Here is a 16,767-nt window from a genome sequence, read left to right as displayed (position 1 = left end):
TTTGAAGCAGTGCTGTGGGACAGGGAATCTCTGCGCAAGAGGAAACACTCTCATGAGGGTTAAGAGCTTGAGTTGACACACGAAAAAGAAGATGTTGACTGACAGCGAATATTTCGTCCGAGGGAAAGCCAGAGTCACAGGAGTAGACATGCCAGGAGAATCCTCTCCATGGGGACAGATGGAGTGGAGGACATCTAGGGACAGTGAAGGGGCATCAAGGAGAGACGGTTATCTAACAATGGTGAGTACAGGACACACACAAAACCCAAACAAGGCTACAGATGATTTTAGCAAAGACCCTTCAGCTAACTCTCCAACGCTAATAACCCGCATGGCACGCTGGGATTTAACTGTCAACTGCCTTTGAATCGTCCCAACTGGGAGCCCTCCATTCCAGCTTAAAGTTAGAGGGAGTTGCAATTCCTTGATTTTGGTAGTGTTTGTGGACACTTCTCCCTCTGTCCTGTTGCTTTCCGGCCTTCACCGGTGGCCACCTTAAAGCCAACATCTTCAGTGCTCAGTGATTGGGCTGCTTCCTCAGAATGATCTAACCCCAAAGATTTTGATATTCTTGTCTAGTATATTTGAGGACAAAGCCATGCAAAAGTTTTGAAATTGCCAACAGATAAATGTTTTACTGGTTTATTTTACACAGGCTGCTTTATATTTAAATCAACAGAATAGAGCAATTCTGAAGGAGTGGGGGCAGTGCTAAGACTTCTATGAATTCAGTCTGGATAACAAACACTGAATGCTTTGAGGAAGGGAAGGGAATCAAGTGGGCAAGTTCCTTACCTTTCCCTTTGCTAGTAATTAAATAAGTTCTGATTTAGAGAGCGTTCAGATGAGTGATAGATTCAAAATAACTGTTTTACATAATTAGGTTCATTGCATCTGATTTATCAAATGCCAACATCACACTGAATATTATCACATGCTTATATCTTCCAGGAATCTATTTAAGTACGATACGCCTTGAGTTCCTGCTGTCAGTTCTTTCTACCTCTGAAGGTTTTGATAATATTGCCAAGGACTTACAAGTGTAAAAAACAAGGAAACAGTCATTACATCCAAATGTCATATAGTTAAATAAAAGTTATCCATCCCTGGTAGATTTAGAGATGTAACTTTATCACCATTCCTTGGTTCTAAGCAGCTAAAAATATCCAACAATGAACAGTAAAAGGACCTGCTGATCTTTTAAGTGGCGACATGAGCTGAGGGTATGTGTGAAAATCCTCTTTTTATAAGCATTTACTGGGCATTAGGAAATTTTTATTAGTATCATAAATCAGAAATTAATGGCCAAGGAGCAAGAATCTTAAGATAAAGCCTACCTCTGTGGATATCAGAATTTCTATGTGCTGGTATTCAGAAAAATGCAATAGTACAATTATTAAATATTTGAAGAGTATACTACACTTTTTTATTAGCATGCTTTTGACAGAACTGTAAGTTCACAGTATTTCCCTGTGGAGACACTTGTACAAAATACCTTTGCATATTTAAGCATTATGCATAGAGCTAAGGCATTTTAAACCAAGCATTGTTTGCACTTCTTTTATCCACTGTGGTCAGGTTTAGTTGCTCGTGGCTGGGTGGGCACAGTTAATGGGAAGAGAGACAGAACTAGGAGAAAAAAGAGGGGCAAGGAATTAAAGGCTAAAAGTGCAACTTCTGGAATTCATGCCCTCTACCACTCTTGCAAGAAAGAACATATCAGGCCCCTACTAACAAGGCCTGTTTTATTTTGGGCAATTTCAAGAAAAAAATAATCTCATACAACCTCTTCTCCAAATAGGCTCCAAAATTTCATGAGATGGTGTATACATTTGCTGATTCAACGAAAATACACTTTTCTTGATACACGCACCCCAGTGTTCATTGCAGCACTATTTACAATAGCCAGGACATGGAAGCAACCTAAATGTCCATCAACAGAGGAATGGATAAAGAAGATGTGGTGTATATATATAATAGAATATAACTCAGCCATAAAAAGGAATGAAATTGTGCCCTTTGAAGAGACGTGGATGGACCTAGATACTGTCATACAGAATGAAGTAAGTCAGAAAGAGAAAAGCAAATATCGTATATTAACACATATATGTAGAATCTAAAAAAATGGTATAGATGAACTTATTTGCAAAGCAGAAGTAGAGACACAGACGTAGAGAACAAACATATGGACACCAAGGGGGGAAGTTGGGGGTGGGATGAATTGGGAGACTGGGATTGACATATATCCATTACTATGTATAAAACAGATAACTAATGAGAACTGACTGTATAACACAGGGAACTCTACTCAGTGCCTGTGGTGACCTAAATGGGAAGGAAATCCAAGGAAGAGGGGATATATGTATACATGTGGCTGATTCACTTTGCTGCACAGCAGACACTAACACAACGTTGTAAAGCAACTATACTCCAATTTAAAAACAAGAAAAAAAAAGAAAATACGCTTTTCTTTAGTAGTAATTTTCTTTTACCATCTAGTTCTATTTGACAGTGAGTTCTCAGCGTTAACACTGGACTCAAAACACCACTAGTAAACATCTGCATCTTTGCCAGAAACTGGAACAATGTTAACAAGAAAAATTGCTGGAGAAACTCTGACTTCATTAAAATGTCACAGATGTCCAGGTCAATTATGTTGGTGGAGAACAATTCTGAGAGCCTCACCTGGACCAAGCTGAGGGCTCAGAACAGCAGTGTGACAAAGGGCAATGGAAACATGGATGGGTCCAAGAGAAAAGGGAAAGCAGACCCCATGGACCAGCCCAACCGCATCAACTGGTCCCCTGCCATTGCAGACCCAAGTCATGTAAGTATAATACCTGTGTCCAGACTTTATGACCAATTTCTGCCACAACGCTTACAGCATCCAATGTTAACCTTTCAATGCTATCATATGCTTTTACTCGTCCTACTTCTCCTCCTCAGAAGACAAAGTTTGGGTCTAGAGAGCCCAGGCCCTGGCAGTGTTCATATATATAGTATGTTTCTGAAATCAATGGGTTTTAAGACTCACATCTGAAGCATGAATGCTCAGCTTACAGGCTAAGAGAGGTTGTGATCCAGGAGGGCTGAAGGGTAGTGTAAGAACCACATGGGTGCTCTGTGCAGGCCAGGCCCTCCTGCAGGTCCAGGAGCCCTGGAGGACTGGGAAGAACCTGCAAATTGATGTAGGAACAGGCTTGAGACATTTGCTGCACAAGAGCTACCATGTGTCCTAGGACCTCAGTCACTGGCCCACTGCAGCTAGGGCTGACTTGGAAGGATGTTCAGATGGCTCAGAACAGGTCACTCCTGGCCACTCAGCTGTGGTGCTGGTAATGGGAGGTGAGAGGAAAGGTTCAGTTCTGTGGCAGAGATGTGTAACCCAGCAGGACCCTAGGGGGTCTTCCTGGGACAGACCCCTCCCCCCATGTCCTCTGCTGTAGCTCCTCTCTGAAGTACCTTGATAACAGTATCTGATGTACGCTTCCTGAGTTGTTTTACAGATGCTAAAACCACCACCAAATAGAAGAAATTAACTACTGGATGACCGTGAGCCCCGAGACCTACAGATGCCTAAGGATTGATAATGTTTCCTGTTACGTCACCATCAACCAATCAGAGAACTGTGCACAATCACAGTGACCCCTCCCTCACCTGGCTTTAAAAATGCTGAAACCCTTCAGGGAGTTCGGGGTATCTTGAGCACAAGCCACCCATTCTCCTTGCTTGGCCTTGGCCCTGCCATAAACCTTTCTCTGATCCAGTCATTGACGTTTGGGTTTGTCTCACTGTGCGTCGGGCACAGGAACTTGCATTGGGTAACAGATGGAGATATGGGCTCCAGGGGCTCAGAGGGCAGACTGGACCCTGGGGAGTAGAGGGGCCCTAGACCTGGGACATCCCCTGGGGCTCTGTAGGTACCTTCACTCCAGCACCACCACTTACAAGAGCAACTCCTACACAGAAGTGTAAGCAGGTAGGTTAGGGAGTCCCTGGAGAAAGAGAACCAAGAATGGCTTTCTTGACAGAGGAGAACCCATTTTGGTCTAAGCCATTTTGTGATCTACGCCTGGCTACAGTGCTTGCCCTTGAACAGATCTCAGTTATTAGTGATCTTAAGGGAGGGGATGCAGAAACAAGGGAGGAGCATTCAAGAAACAACAGTGCAGCCTTGGGGCAGGGTCCTGGTTCCTTAAGGGATATACATAACAATAGACCTTTGAGTTCTGCAGAAACTAAAACCCTCACTCCCGGTAGAGGATGGAAGGATGATGCTGACCTTCCTGACTTCAATCAGCTAAAGCTTGGCCTCTGTCAACCTGTGCCCCAATTCTATGCTGAATTCTCCTCTGCTCAAGCCCCCTCATGAATATGCATGGACCCTTAGCTTAAAACGTCCCCAATTTTGCTGTTTGGGGAGACTCTGCTTTGGCAAAGATCCCCTGTGTTCTCCTTATTCGCTGCAAGTAATAAATCTTTCCTCTCCCTGCTCTTTGGCTTGGTTGTGGCTATTGGCTCAACGCCCACCAAGAAGTGAACCCAGTTTTCGGGGAACAGAAGCTTGAAAGCATGGCTGCCCCTCCAATTCTGCACACAAAAGGGGGCCTTAGGAGCACAGACGTATAATGTCCAACAGTTTGAAGTAAACTCAAATAGCATCTAAAGTAGTAATTCTACTGCTCTTTTCTTGTGTCATTTTTTTCCCAAACAAATTGAAATAGGGAGACATGATTTGGGCTCCAGATCTGTGTTTAACCAGCTGGGCAAATCAAGGCAAGTCATTGAACCTCTCTGAGCCCTGGTACCTCTAGTGTAAAAATACAAATAATAGTTTGTGTTTGTATGACATGGCATTGTGGGAGGATCAAGGTCAGAGAAATCTGTGTGAAGGGCTCTGCAATTGATAAAGCAGCGTAAACATAGGTATTCTCACGTCACTCGATCTTAGAATCAAGAAATTGTTATCTCAAAATAACAAATAATAAATCAAAATACATCTTTTGATTCTAAAACACAATCAAACACTGTAATTTAAACTATCAAAATATCAAAAACAACTTAAGAGATTTAATTGTGAAATATTATAAATGGAAAAAAAGCTGATAATTTTGTGAAATATTATTGGAAAATGTAAATTTTAAGGTTTTATTTTTTCTTAAAAAATTAATGTTGCTTTTTAATGGATAATTGTAAAGAATGAAGGAATGAATGAAGTTCAAAGGGAAAGAAATATTGAAAAAACCAAGAGAAGGTGAAATCCTTTTTAGAAAGGGATATGGCATAAATTAAACTTGCTGAGCGAAGATAGCAAACATCTGCTGATCCAGAAGGAAGCCAGCGATGGACCTGCAGGGAGTTCTTGACATGGAAAATAATTACAAAGCTGAAAGGGCAAAGTATCCTCACTGCCTTGCTCGTCTCACGCCTCCACCCCACAGAGAGAGAATCCAACAGGCTCTGTTCCATTTGACCAGCAATAGAAAACACTTCTAGACTGATTTGCAAATAAATTTCTACTTGCTAGATTTTACCTAGAGCGTTCACCCGTGCCAGTTAATCCATATTGATTGATACGTTCACTCATTTAACACATATTTACTGAGTGAGCAACTTCTAGGAGTTTTGGACACCATGATGCTTAAGCCTCACAAGGTCCCTGGCCTTGAAAATAAATCAGTCATCACATTTAGAGATAAAGGTACTGAAGGAAAATAAAGGAGGGTGGGGAGGGTAGACAGTGTCGGAGGGTATACTGTTTTCATGTGGTAGTCAAGAAAGTTCTTTATGAGGATCTGACATTTCAGCAGCAGACTACTTAAGGGAGCCATGCTGGAGGGAGATCCATGTGTTTCTCAGATAGAGGGGATCAGAAGTGAGAGCAAAGGCCCTCTGTCGGAGAGTCAATTCAGAATACTTACAGAAGTGACCACCATATTGTCTTTTAAAAGAAATGCCAGTTAGTATACGAACTCTTTATAAGTTCATACCACAACTGATTATAAAAACTGAACAGATATTTTTTAACTCACAATTTCACAATCACAGTAACCACATTTTCAGCAAAAGGATTTGAAATATTCAACAGGAGATCACACATAAGGAACTCATGAGAACTGCATGACCAAAGATTCAGCTCAAATACATATATATATATGTGTGTGTGTGTGTGTGTGTGTATGTATACACACATACATACATATATATACACACACATACATACATACATATATTTGCATTTGAATTTTCATTCCTTAGAATATGATTAGTTCTCAAATCTTCATTTCTTCCTTGCAGAATCATCTGCGAGACTTTGAAGCACTGATTCCCGAACACAACCCCCAAAAGATCCCAACTCAGTCCATCTAAGCGTGGAGCGGCGAGGTGCATTTAATGGGCACCCCATATGCCTCATCACTCTACTACAGGAATCACCCTGACAGCCTCCCTGTCCCAGATAAATCAAAGAGAGAGGAGACAGGCATATCCGAAAAAAATCAGTATCTAATGTGTTACAACCCTCAATTTACCATTTCTTGGTTTCTTCAAATAATATCATTTACTACCACATTATGCCAATTACTTTACTGAACAGAACGAAACAAATTCATTCTGTTTTTCACTGGGACCCATTCACATTCTCTTATTTCTATACTATACAATTTCTGGCTCTCTAATTCAATGTGAATTCACTCGCTTTTGCAAAGAAACAATGTTTGCAGGTTTTCATTTGGAAATATCAATATTAGGTTCTTAAGGACACGCTGCCATTGACCTGTTCTCTTCAAATTTGGGAGCCAGTTTCACATACTCATTTGCAAAGAAATGGAAGAACCTAAATGACATACCGGTCAGTGGACCAGAGCAAGCTGACTCGATGAGTTTGTGACCAGGTGGCAGAGCTGAGTACTTTCATTTCTGAGATAAAGAGCTGTCTTCAGAAGAAGAGCTATAACCTTCTTGTGCTATGAAGTAAAGTCCAAAGTAAAATCTAAGAATTCAGGGTTTTTTAAAAAAAAATTCTGTGTGCAATCAGCTCATGCATTGCTATTTATTAGTGAAACCACATCTTTGAAGGGCAAAATAGGACTTTTATAGAGACACATAGAGCCTGGAATAAAAGCAGATTTCCCCTCGCAAATCCCCACTGCACCTCTTCCTTGCTGAATGCTCTGATTTCAGGGTATGTTCCCTGCAGATATGTTGGCATCACTAGGCGACGTGGCCAAGCAGCATGGCCTGTGTAGGCAGAACGCCTTCCCTCTGTGAGACTTTATGGCTTTGAACTAGGTATTTTGTGGACTTTGAACTTCTTAAAAAGTCTGGCTTGATATTTGTTATCATTAAACTCCTGGGAGAAAAATGACCTCAGCAAAAGCACTTTCAGAAATACAAAAGGTCACATAATTTTGGTTAACTTTTTAATATCATAAATGGGTTCTAAGTAAATTGCCAAGAGATGCAAATATTACACCTTAGATGTAAGAAATGCTCACCATGATACTTACTTGATGTATTCTTGCTTTTTGCTTTTTGACACAAATCAAAATTCCAAAATCTACTTCCTACTCCTATGCCAATTCACATATTAATTTCAGTATTTAAAGGACCCTCAAATATTTCCTGTGTATCTTGAGTCAAGTCCATGCACTAAATTTCATTTGCAAATGATCATCATTCATTGAATTAGTTTGACATCTTATCTCATATTGTTATAAATGTTAAAATATATGGACACATTTCCTATACTATAGGCTACGAGCCATATTTGTTTGGAAGGGAGATTATTAATTCATTTGTATTCAGTGGTAAAATTGTACTGAAGCTTAATAACTTCAATGTAACAAACATGCCATCTGATGATATAAAATGATTCTATGATAAGTCTGTTTTGGAAAGCAAAAAATGTCCTCCTGTTCCATCTTTTTCATAAATCCTAGCTTTTTCCTATATTTTGCCAACGTAATACAGCTTTGCTGCTATCACGAAGAACTTGAACACTCACACGGTCTCTGACAATGAATAAACGCAGAAGCATTTGCTTCTGTAATTTTCTTGATAAAGTTTCCAATACAACTTATTGTAATTACGACACTTTACCTCACCTTTTACCAAATGAATACTGTCATCTATTGGGGCTCAAATACTTTACAGTGAGAATAATTTAAAGGCCAAAATCCCTGGTCAGGACGCAGCAGTAAGTGTGCCCCTGTGATCTTATCTCCTTGTCTTTCCTCTCTAACCACAAGCATTTCTTCCCAAGTTGTTAGAAAAATAGGCTTCTTTTGTTCAATTCCTTTTGTGACAGGCAGGAATGCACAAAGTGATGAGACAGTGGTAATGAAGCATGAGTAATGTGGAGTCTGACATCTTTGCATTCTTAGGATGGACCATTTCCATTTTTATTTTCAGTCCAGGGTCATGTGGCTCCCTGCCCACACTGAACTGGATGATGTTCTGTGTCAACTCACACATAGCTCCAAGTAAAGAGCCTGTGCAAACCTACTTGTCTAAGACGGTACTAGTACTAGTGAAACACACAAGATAGACAGTGGTGGTTTGGCGCCCGTCTGTTTTTGGTTTCTTATCTCAGGGTAGGTAGAGAGTAGCTCTGAGTGGACTAGCTGTGTGTTTCAGTATTTCTCAAAATGTCACGGGCATATGAGTCCCCTGATTAACATTCAGGTTCTGACTCAACAGGTTTGGGGGGCCTGAGGTCCTGCATTTTTAACAAGGTCTTGGGCAATCTTGGTGTTGCTGGTCCACAGACCACCCTTTGAGAAGCCAGGACTTACTGATTTAGCTATGGATGTATACCTTGGCTGCTAGACGTTTTCAACTTTGGCATCCTTCTGGAGCCCTGGAGATAGTCTCACATCCACACAGATACTCTTCTTCATCAACAAGGCGGATAAAACTCAACGAGTGTCATTTTCTCTCTCCACAGATGCTTCTCAATACCCCATCAGTGCAACGTTCCAACAGTACATCTGAAGTCTGGCTCCCAGACCCAATCGCTAGGGACAATTAAGAATCTTTGCAAGAAAAGAATCCAGGACAAGGTGTTTCTGACCCATCTTTTTTGTTATATGGAGATGCAAAGACAGACTTCGGCTGGGAGGGATGGGAAATCTTCATTCTGCTTTCCAAAGAGCTAACTGCTGTGGGGACTAGAGCTCAGTGTTCATTTTTGTGCATGTGGTTTCTGCCCATCAAAGGGCACAGAAGAAATTCTCAATGTACGGATAAAGAGAAGGGTTGTATCAGGCAAAAGTAAGCTAAGGTATGCAATTTTCTTCATAAATTGCTTTAAATATCTTGAAAAATATCTGAACCGAGATGTTCTGCATCTCAGCATCTTAAACAGAGGCCTTTTACTCAGATTGTACTAGATATACCATAGATAGATGTATACATTCCTTTTCAAAAATTTGATATTTATCTGATAAAACGCAAACTTCAAATGTATTCTCCCTGTATCATTTTTCTACTGCTTTCTATGTTTCACCAATACCCACGGAATGGCGTTAGTAATAATTGCAGAAGCAAAAGACACCATTAACTCTCAACATAATTTTGGGGGGAAAAATGGCAAATAAGTTGTTTCATAGATTAGTCATTCTCTATATTTACATTTTATAATTTCTGTATATCAACACTTTTATTAGAGTTTTATTACTTTACTCAACAAAATACTTGGCATACAAAAAAAGGGTTTGAGAGGGGAGGAATTATGCTGTGTAATAAACAGTTCCGAGGACTAAAATTCTTCCTTGATTCTTTTCCGGTAAAAGCTTTAATATGTGTGTGTTTTAGAATCCAGTTAGTCACTGAATTACACATGAGTAATTACTATTTGAATACAAGTTATATAAAAACATTAACTCCCTGATAAATGCACGATTGATGAGACCTATTAATTCTCCCACCCATTTTTTTTGGTCTGTTACGTTATCCAAAGAAGTTACTACTAACCACCCATTGCTATGGTACAGTAGTGATGTTACCGGTGCTTTCCTAGTACAGAAATTTGTATTGATTCTTCCAGTGCAGAACAAATACTACATATGCTAGAAGACTGTCAAGGTGAAGGGTCTGTTTGTGGCAGTGTCAACCACAATCAGCTACTGACTCAGCCACAGAAGGGACTGTGGCACGATCTGATTCTAACCAGCTGAGCTTATGACCTAAATGAATACATGTGTGTGTGCGCGCACGCGCGTATGTGTGCGTCTACTAGGGGAGGTTTTGACCCCTTTCATATGTTGCCAGTCCATTCAAGGAGAGCTAGGGTTGAAGCCAGAAACACCAAGGAATGCAGGCAGGTATCAGTCCAGATCAGGACGGGCTCCCCCTCTTTAATAGCATGGCACCCGTGGGCCCAGGCACCATCCAGGAACCCAGACAGGAAAAATCAATGCTATCAAGTATGTGTGAAGATATTTACAAGCAAATAGAAATTTGAAGCGCTGCTCAAGTCCACTGGGTCAGGACCATTAATGGTTTTCTTTGGTTCCTTTGCTGCCAAGTCTCTACCTGCAGGTTCCTGGGCAGGTCCTTAGCATATACAGACGCCACAGAATAAGCAGTCTGTTTTATGATCGCTTTCGTCTCTGGAGTTACACACAGGGAGCTGCTAGCTCTCCAGGTGAGCCTATGACATTCCACGGACCGCTGTCTGGGCGTCTGTTAATACTGTGATACCTAGAGACATAGGAAGCCACTTTCCAAAGCACTGGGAAACTCAGAGGTGAGAAGACAGGCATTTTACCCTTCAGATTTTTAATACCCATTGAGCCAAGTTTTTCTGTTAGCTGTTGGTAATTTTTTCATATTTCACTCACTTTGGGGAGAACCTGGTACCTCTTTGTGTTCATGCTTCGCTTTGTACTAAGGATGATTTCCAATTATCAATGGGATGTAACACTTGCACCAACCAGCTAGCTTTATAATAGCTAGTTGAAGACATTTGTTGAATATCTACTAGATGAGGCATGGTGAGGCATTCTGAAATATGCAGAAGGCTCAGCTGCCCTCAGGGAGCCCATAAACCCACTTATTTAAATGCTCTGCCTCTTCTGATTACAGAAAATTCAGGATACTTTCTTCTTTGTAGCAAAGTCAGTGCTTTCGTAATACACAGCACAAAAAAATACATATATTGATCAATAGATCTGCTTGAGATTAGCCTTTATAGATTGTAGGTATTTCACTTTAGTTATCCCATGGCAAATGAAAAGTCTTATCCATATATAAAACTACCCCCCCCACATATATATATACACACACATATATGTGTATGTATATATACATACACATGGGTGTGTGCATAGTGATTTTTGTCATACATTTAGAATATAGATAATAAACAGAAATATGTATTATATGTAACATATATATTATGTATAACATGGACTAAATATATGACAAATTTTTTAACATTACAAAATGCAATAGACACAACATTGTAAGTCAACTATATTTCAATAAAATAAATTTTAAAAAATTATAAAATGCACATTGGTTAAATATTGTGGTGGGAGGGATTCTGATGCAGGCTTGGTTGCAAATGAACTCCATTTTGAGAGATTTTGAGTTATTAATTATCAAAGGTTATTTTCACAGCTACTAAAACTATTGGTCTCTCCATAATCCCTCTTGCTTAGATAAAAAGAAAAAATGTTTAAAAGAAGCCTCACACTTATTAATGCAGAGATATTGGCTAACTAGGATCATTGATACTTAAAGTGAGTGGCTACCACAGACACCTGTTTGCCCAAATTAACCCACACCGGTGACCTAAATTGTGTAAGCACTGCTGAGGAACCAAGGCATTATTTTACCATCGATGTCCCATTGGCCCTAAGTTCAGAAGCACGGAGTCTGATGAGTCGAAGAAACTCACACCATGGCGTCAGATACAAGCTAGGTTTTCTCACTGTTGGGTGCTGGGGACCCCCTAGGAAGCCACAGTCCAGGTGACCCGTGTATCTCTTCCCATCTTATCACTTCCTTCTCTGATTCGACATTATATCTAAAAGCATTTTTCCAGCAGACTCCTATTTCTACCAGCCGTCCATGTGATCTGCAGCACTGAGGAAATAAGACAGGTTTCTAGACTTCAGGACCAAAGAAACACCTGGCTGAACACTACCTGGCCTGTTTCTCAATGAGGGAAAAAGGGGATTGTCCTGAGAGTTGGCTCATTTCTGGGGCTGGAGAACTTGTCCCTTTTTTTTTTTTTTCTTTAAATTTTTATTGGAGTAGAGTTGATTTACAATGCTGTGTTAGTTTCAGGTGTACAGCAAAGTGAATCAGTTATACATAAACATATATCCATTCTTTTTTAGATTCTTTTCCCATATAGGTCATTACACAGTATTAAGAAGAGTTCCCTGTGCTCTACAGTAGGTCCTTATTTTTACCTATCTATCTATCTATCTATCTATCTATCTATCTATCTATCTATCTATCTATCCATCCATCCACCCAACCACCCATCCACCCACCCATCCATCCATCCATCCATCCATCCATCCATTTTTGGCCTCACCTCGCAGCATCAGGTCCTTATTTTAATCTGTTCCTCTTCAAACCCCTCACACCCTCACCTTACCTCCATGTCCACCGTCTCAAATAGTCATTCCCATACTCCTGGGGTCCTAATCCCAAGTGAAAAGAAGCTTACAAGGTGTTCTGGTAAAATTATTATTTCAAAAAAATCTCATGGACCCTGATTAAAAAAAAAGTGGGATAAAAATCTCTATTCAGAAAAACCACCCCTAGCTCCCACCTGCTTCCTGAGTGTGGTCAGACCTCCTTGGAGCCAAGCTCAGGAGAGCAGACCTCAGACCACGTGTGGCTTCGACCTCACGTACATCCCCGGTGCCTGCCCTAAGCTCTACCTTAAACCTGCATGGACTCAGGGCACCACTGGACACTTACCCATAACCGATATGTAGCCCGTCCCTCCCTAGCTATACCTCGTTCTGCTACTTGACTGAACCTGTCCGGTTGCACTTCGTTAAACTCCCCCCTCAAATGCTGCCTTCTTCAAGAGCCCTTTCCTGATCCTCCTACCTGGATGTGCCTCTCCCTCCACGGATGCCCCCAGCCTTTGGTCCTCTCTCACAGCTCTTGGTATCAGAAGATACTTCTGAACTGATGTCACTCCTACCCGCTTCCAGTCAAGGGAGGCCCCTGGAGTCATGACTTTCATTGTATGTATATGTGAATGTCCAGTAGAGCCGGGCTGATATCCTGATTCTCCATAGTAACAATAGTTATTTATTGGGCCCTTTTAACATGCAGACATGCTAATAAACAACTGATAGGCATGATCTCAATCTCATAGGATCTTTGTAATGACTCTGTATAATTGCTGCAGTATTGTTATCCCCACAATAGGATATGCAAACAATCTCAGAGAAGCCCCATCTTGTTCTCCAAACAGGCTAAGCATGATTTCACCTCAGGACTCCTGCACTGGCTATTCCCTCTGCCTGGTACATCCTTCCCCAGGTCCATTCACCATGGCTTCCGGCTTCAGGTGTTTGCTCAGTGGACACCTTATCGTGGAGGGCTTGGCCACCCTGCCCTAGAACATCTCTAATTCTCTTAGTCTTTCTCCACCTGGCTCTTCTCACCACCTAATAGCCTATCAGCATCAGACCATTACCTCTAAGAGGACAGGGGCTTTGGCCTCTGTTGTTCACAGGTGTGTGTCCAGCACCTAGAAGAGCGGCTGGCACAAAACAGGTGCTCAGTAAAGACTTGTTGAACCAAACTCAACTACCCAAGGTCACGGAGCTGGTAATGGAACCAAGATATGCACCCATGTCTGTCTAGCCCCTCAATCCATGCTGTTAATCACTGCATCCTGTATTTGTGTAACTCGACATAATGCAATGATTTCTTCTACAACTGCAAGTAAATTCATTACTCTTACTCATGCTTCTACTTGCTCTGTCACCAATATTAAGATGCCTCAGACTCCTTTGGAACTTCCCCAACATTCCATTCCTGACTGTCAACATTCATGTGTTGAGTCTCACCTTTCTACCTCCCAGGGATTTCTTTTCATCGCCCTTCTGGTCAGCATACATTGCTTCCCTGGGTACCATGTTTTCCTCTTGTTTTATGCCCTTATTTAGCTAGAATACATCCTCCAATTGTGGTAACTTTCTAGGAAAGGGTGCCTAAGAGAGAGATTTCATGAGTACTTGCAAGTCTGAAAATATCTGATACTCTTTTTATAGATGACGGATAATTTGGCCGTGTACAGATTTTAGGTTGAAACTTACTTTCCCTCAGAACTTTGAGAGCATCACCTGAGTGTTCTTTTCCTACCATATCACTACTGAAAGTCAGGTGGCATCTGTTTTATTCCTCTCCCTAGGTTTCAGGGTCTATTTTATGTCGGTGCTGTGAAATTTCATGATGTAGAAGACGAAATATTTTCTATTCCAAGTGTAGGGTATTTCCTATGAAGACACAGGTCCCCCAGCGCTGTTCTGCATTACTTCATCGATAATTTGCTTCTCTCCATTTTCTTTCTGGGGCTGTTAGTAATATGTCAGATCTCCCAGATTTGTCCTTTATGGCTCTTGCTGCGTTATTCTCATTTTCTGTCTCTTTCCCTTTATGTTCTCCTTTCCCAGTGATTTCCTTGACTATTTCCCACTCATTCTATCAAGCTTTTAATGTGGGTAGTTATATTTTTTACAGCCTAAAGAGATTTTCTTGTTCTTTGATCCTTTCACATATCAACACAGTTCTTACTTAATAAATACAAGATCTTCTTAAATCTTTCTCAGTATTGAATCTAAAGTTTTATCTTGTTTCTTTTAATCTCCCCCTTTTCTGTAAATCATATCTGTTTCTTCTGAGAGGCAGTTCATTTTTCTGTTTTTTTTTTTTTTCAATGCCACTAATTCACCCAAATTCCTCAGTAATCCTTGCTAATTTCTCACATTTGAGAAGGAGAAACCCAGAGGCAGCGTCTTCTGCTACGACCTCAATAGAAATGTTTTCCACTGTGCGCCCCTGTATTAGAATTTATGATGAGGAGGTTGGGCATATGGGCTGGCAGCCTTCCTGCAGAATGAGAATGTGGGTGGCAGCTCTCAGCCCCCTGCCAGCCCATCACCCCACAAGCCTGTATGCAATGAACTTTATCTAGGCCACTAACAGCCATAACTGAAGTCTCACTTTCTCAGGCAGTTTGTTCAGTTTTTTTAAGAGAGCACACCTGGTCTTCCCCCTGGAGTAAACGCTGGCCACAGGGTCGCCATCTTGGTAGGAGGGAGGGGATGCAATGGGAGGAGGGAGCCACTGTCTCAAGCTCTGGCTTTCAATGAATCCCTCCACCTTGAGCCTCACTTCTCTTCAGCCCCCCAGCTGAACTCTGAAGGTTGAATCTGGCCAAACATTCACGTGAGACAGCCACCTCCGCCAGGCTGACATAGCAGATTCTTGGGAGAAACTTCTACATTTTCATTGCTTATCATTCCTATCTACTCTGCTTTCTAGAACATTTTCAATGACTTGCTTGTTGGTGACACCCACCCGCTGGTCTCTGTGTTCTTGTCTCTTTTGTGACTGCATTCTCCATTGTAATTCTGTACTCTATTTTTCAGAGGGTCTGAGACTGGGGGAGGCAAATGAGCGGAGAGTCATGTTAGCTTAACCGTTGTCCAAGACACACTGTCATTTTTAAAATTTACATGTTCCCCATTAAATTAAAGCATGATCAAAATCATGTAAGTATCAATAACATTGGAAAGGCTAGCACAGAAGTCTACATAAAGATGCCACTCTCTTACAAAAGAACAAAAAAGACCTGTTTACCCCATTTTAACTAGCAAGGTTGCCATGTGGTAGGGAGAGAAGGGAAGATATTAATTTCTGTGAATAAACAAAAAAGAAAGGCATCAGGAAAGCCATTGGGGTCCCTAGCATCCCAAACACTTCGTTCCAGATCCAGCTATTAACTCACAGAAACGGGATATTAAAACGACACTGCCTGCTGCTGTCTGACCTGGATGGACAGCAATTGGAGAGCAATCAGATACCGCACGGAGTGACTTTAAAAGGAATGTCTGGGAGTCCCGGGCCCCCAGGCACATGGAGGCTGTTAGACAGGGGTCAGCAAGTACAGAGGAGGTTTGCTGAAGAGATTTTAGTACCTGCTGTCTCTGGAGAGAAAGCCTGGAGAGAGCGGGCTTCCACTCAGATGTGGGTTCCCTGCTGTGAAATGGGATCGCAGAGCTGTAGAGGGTAAATGGCTGGCTGACTACTTTATTGGTGGAAGCTGGAGACAGTCAATGAGTGGGAATCGGCCCATACTCCCCAAGTGCATTGGGGTGCAGGATGGCTCAGTGCACAGTGCAAGAGAGAGATCTATTTTACTTTCTGAGCCAGAAGGAGATGCCTGGGCAGGGCCGGGGCTCTGAGAGCATGAGCTTCTCAGGAGGGGGAAGGGGCTGAGGGGCATGGCCAGCGGGGAAAGCACTGGAGCTTCTGCAGTTGGGGAAGGGTCCCCAGTGAGGTCCAGTTCCAAAGAACCCCTGGAAGTTCTAGACAGCCAGCTGTAACCACCTTGGAAAGAAGATGAAAGTGTTGACTGATATCACAGGCTGATCACATTCTAATTAGTAAATCTAAACTGGGATTTTTTTCTTTTCTTTTTTCACTTGAGGGTGAGCCAGAAGGTTCACAAGAGTTGTTCAAGCATTTGTCCACAGGCAGGGAGAGATCACCTTCAGG

At 41.6% G+C, this 16,767-nt stretch overlaps 1 protein-coding gene across 1 annotated transcript in view; it reads right to left on the bottom strand.

Annotated features, from left to right (window-relative positions):
* The window catches only part of CTNND2 (catenin delta 2), a 427,936-nt gene that overhangs the window by 374,786 nt on the left and 36,383 nt on the right, over positions 1-16,767 (bottom strand). The window lies entirely within an intron of this gene.

This window comes from Neophocaena asiaeorientalis, unplaced genomic scaffold (assembly GCF_003031525.2).
Source record: "Neophocaena asiaeorientalis asiaeorientalis breed wild unplaced genomic scaffold, Neophocaena_asiaeorientalis_V1.1 scaffold112, whole genome shotgun sequence".
Taxonomy (NCBI): Eukaryota; Metazoa; Chordata; class Mammalia; order Artiodactyla; family Phocoenidae; genus Neophocaena; species Neophocaena asiaeorientalis.
The sequence above is the reverse complement of the archived record's forward strand: the minus strand, read 5'-3'. Positions and strand labels throughout refer to the sequence as shown.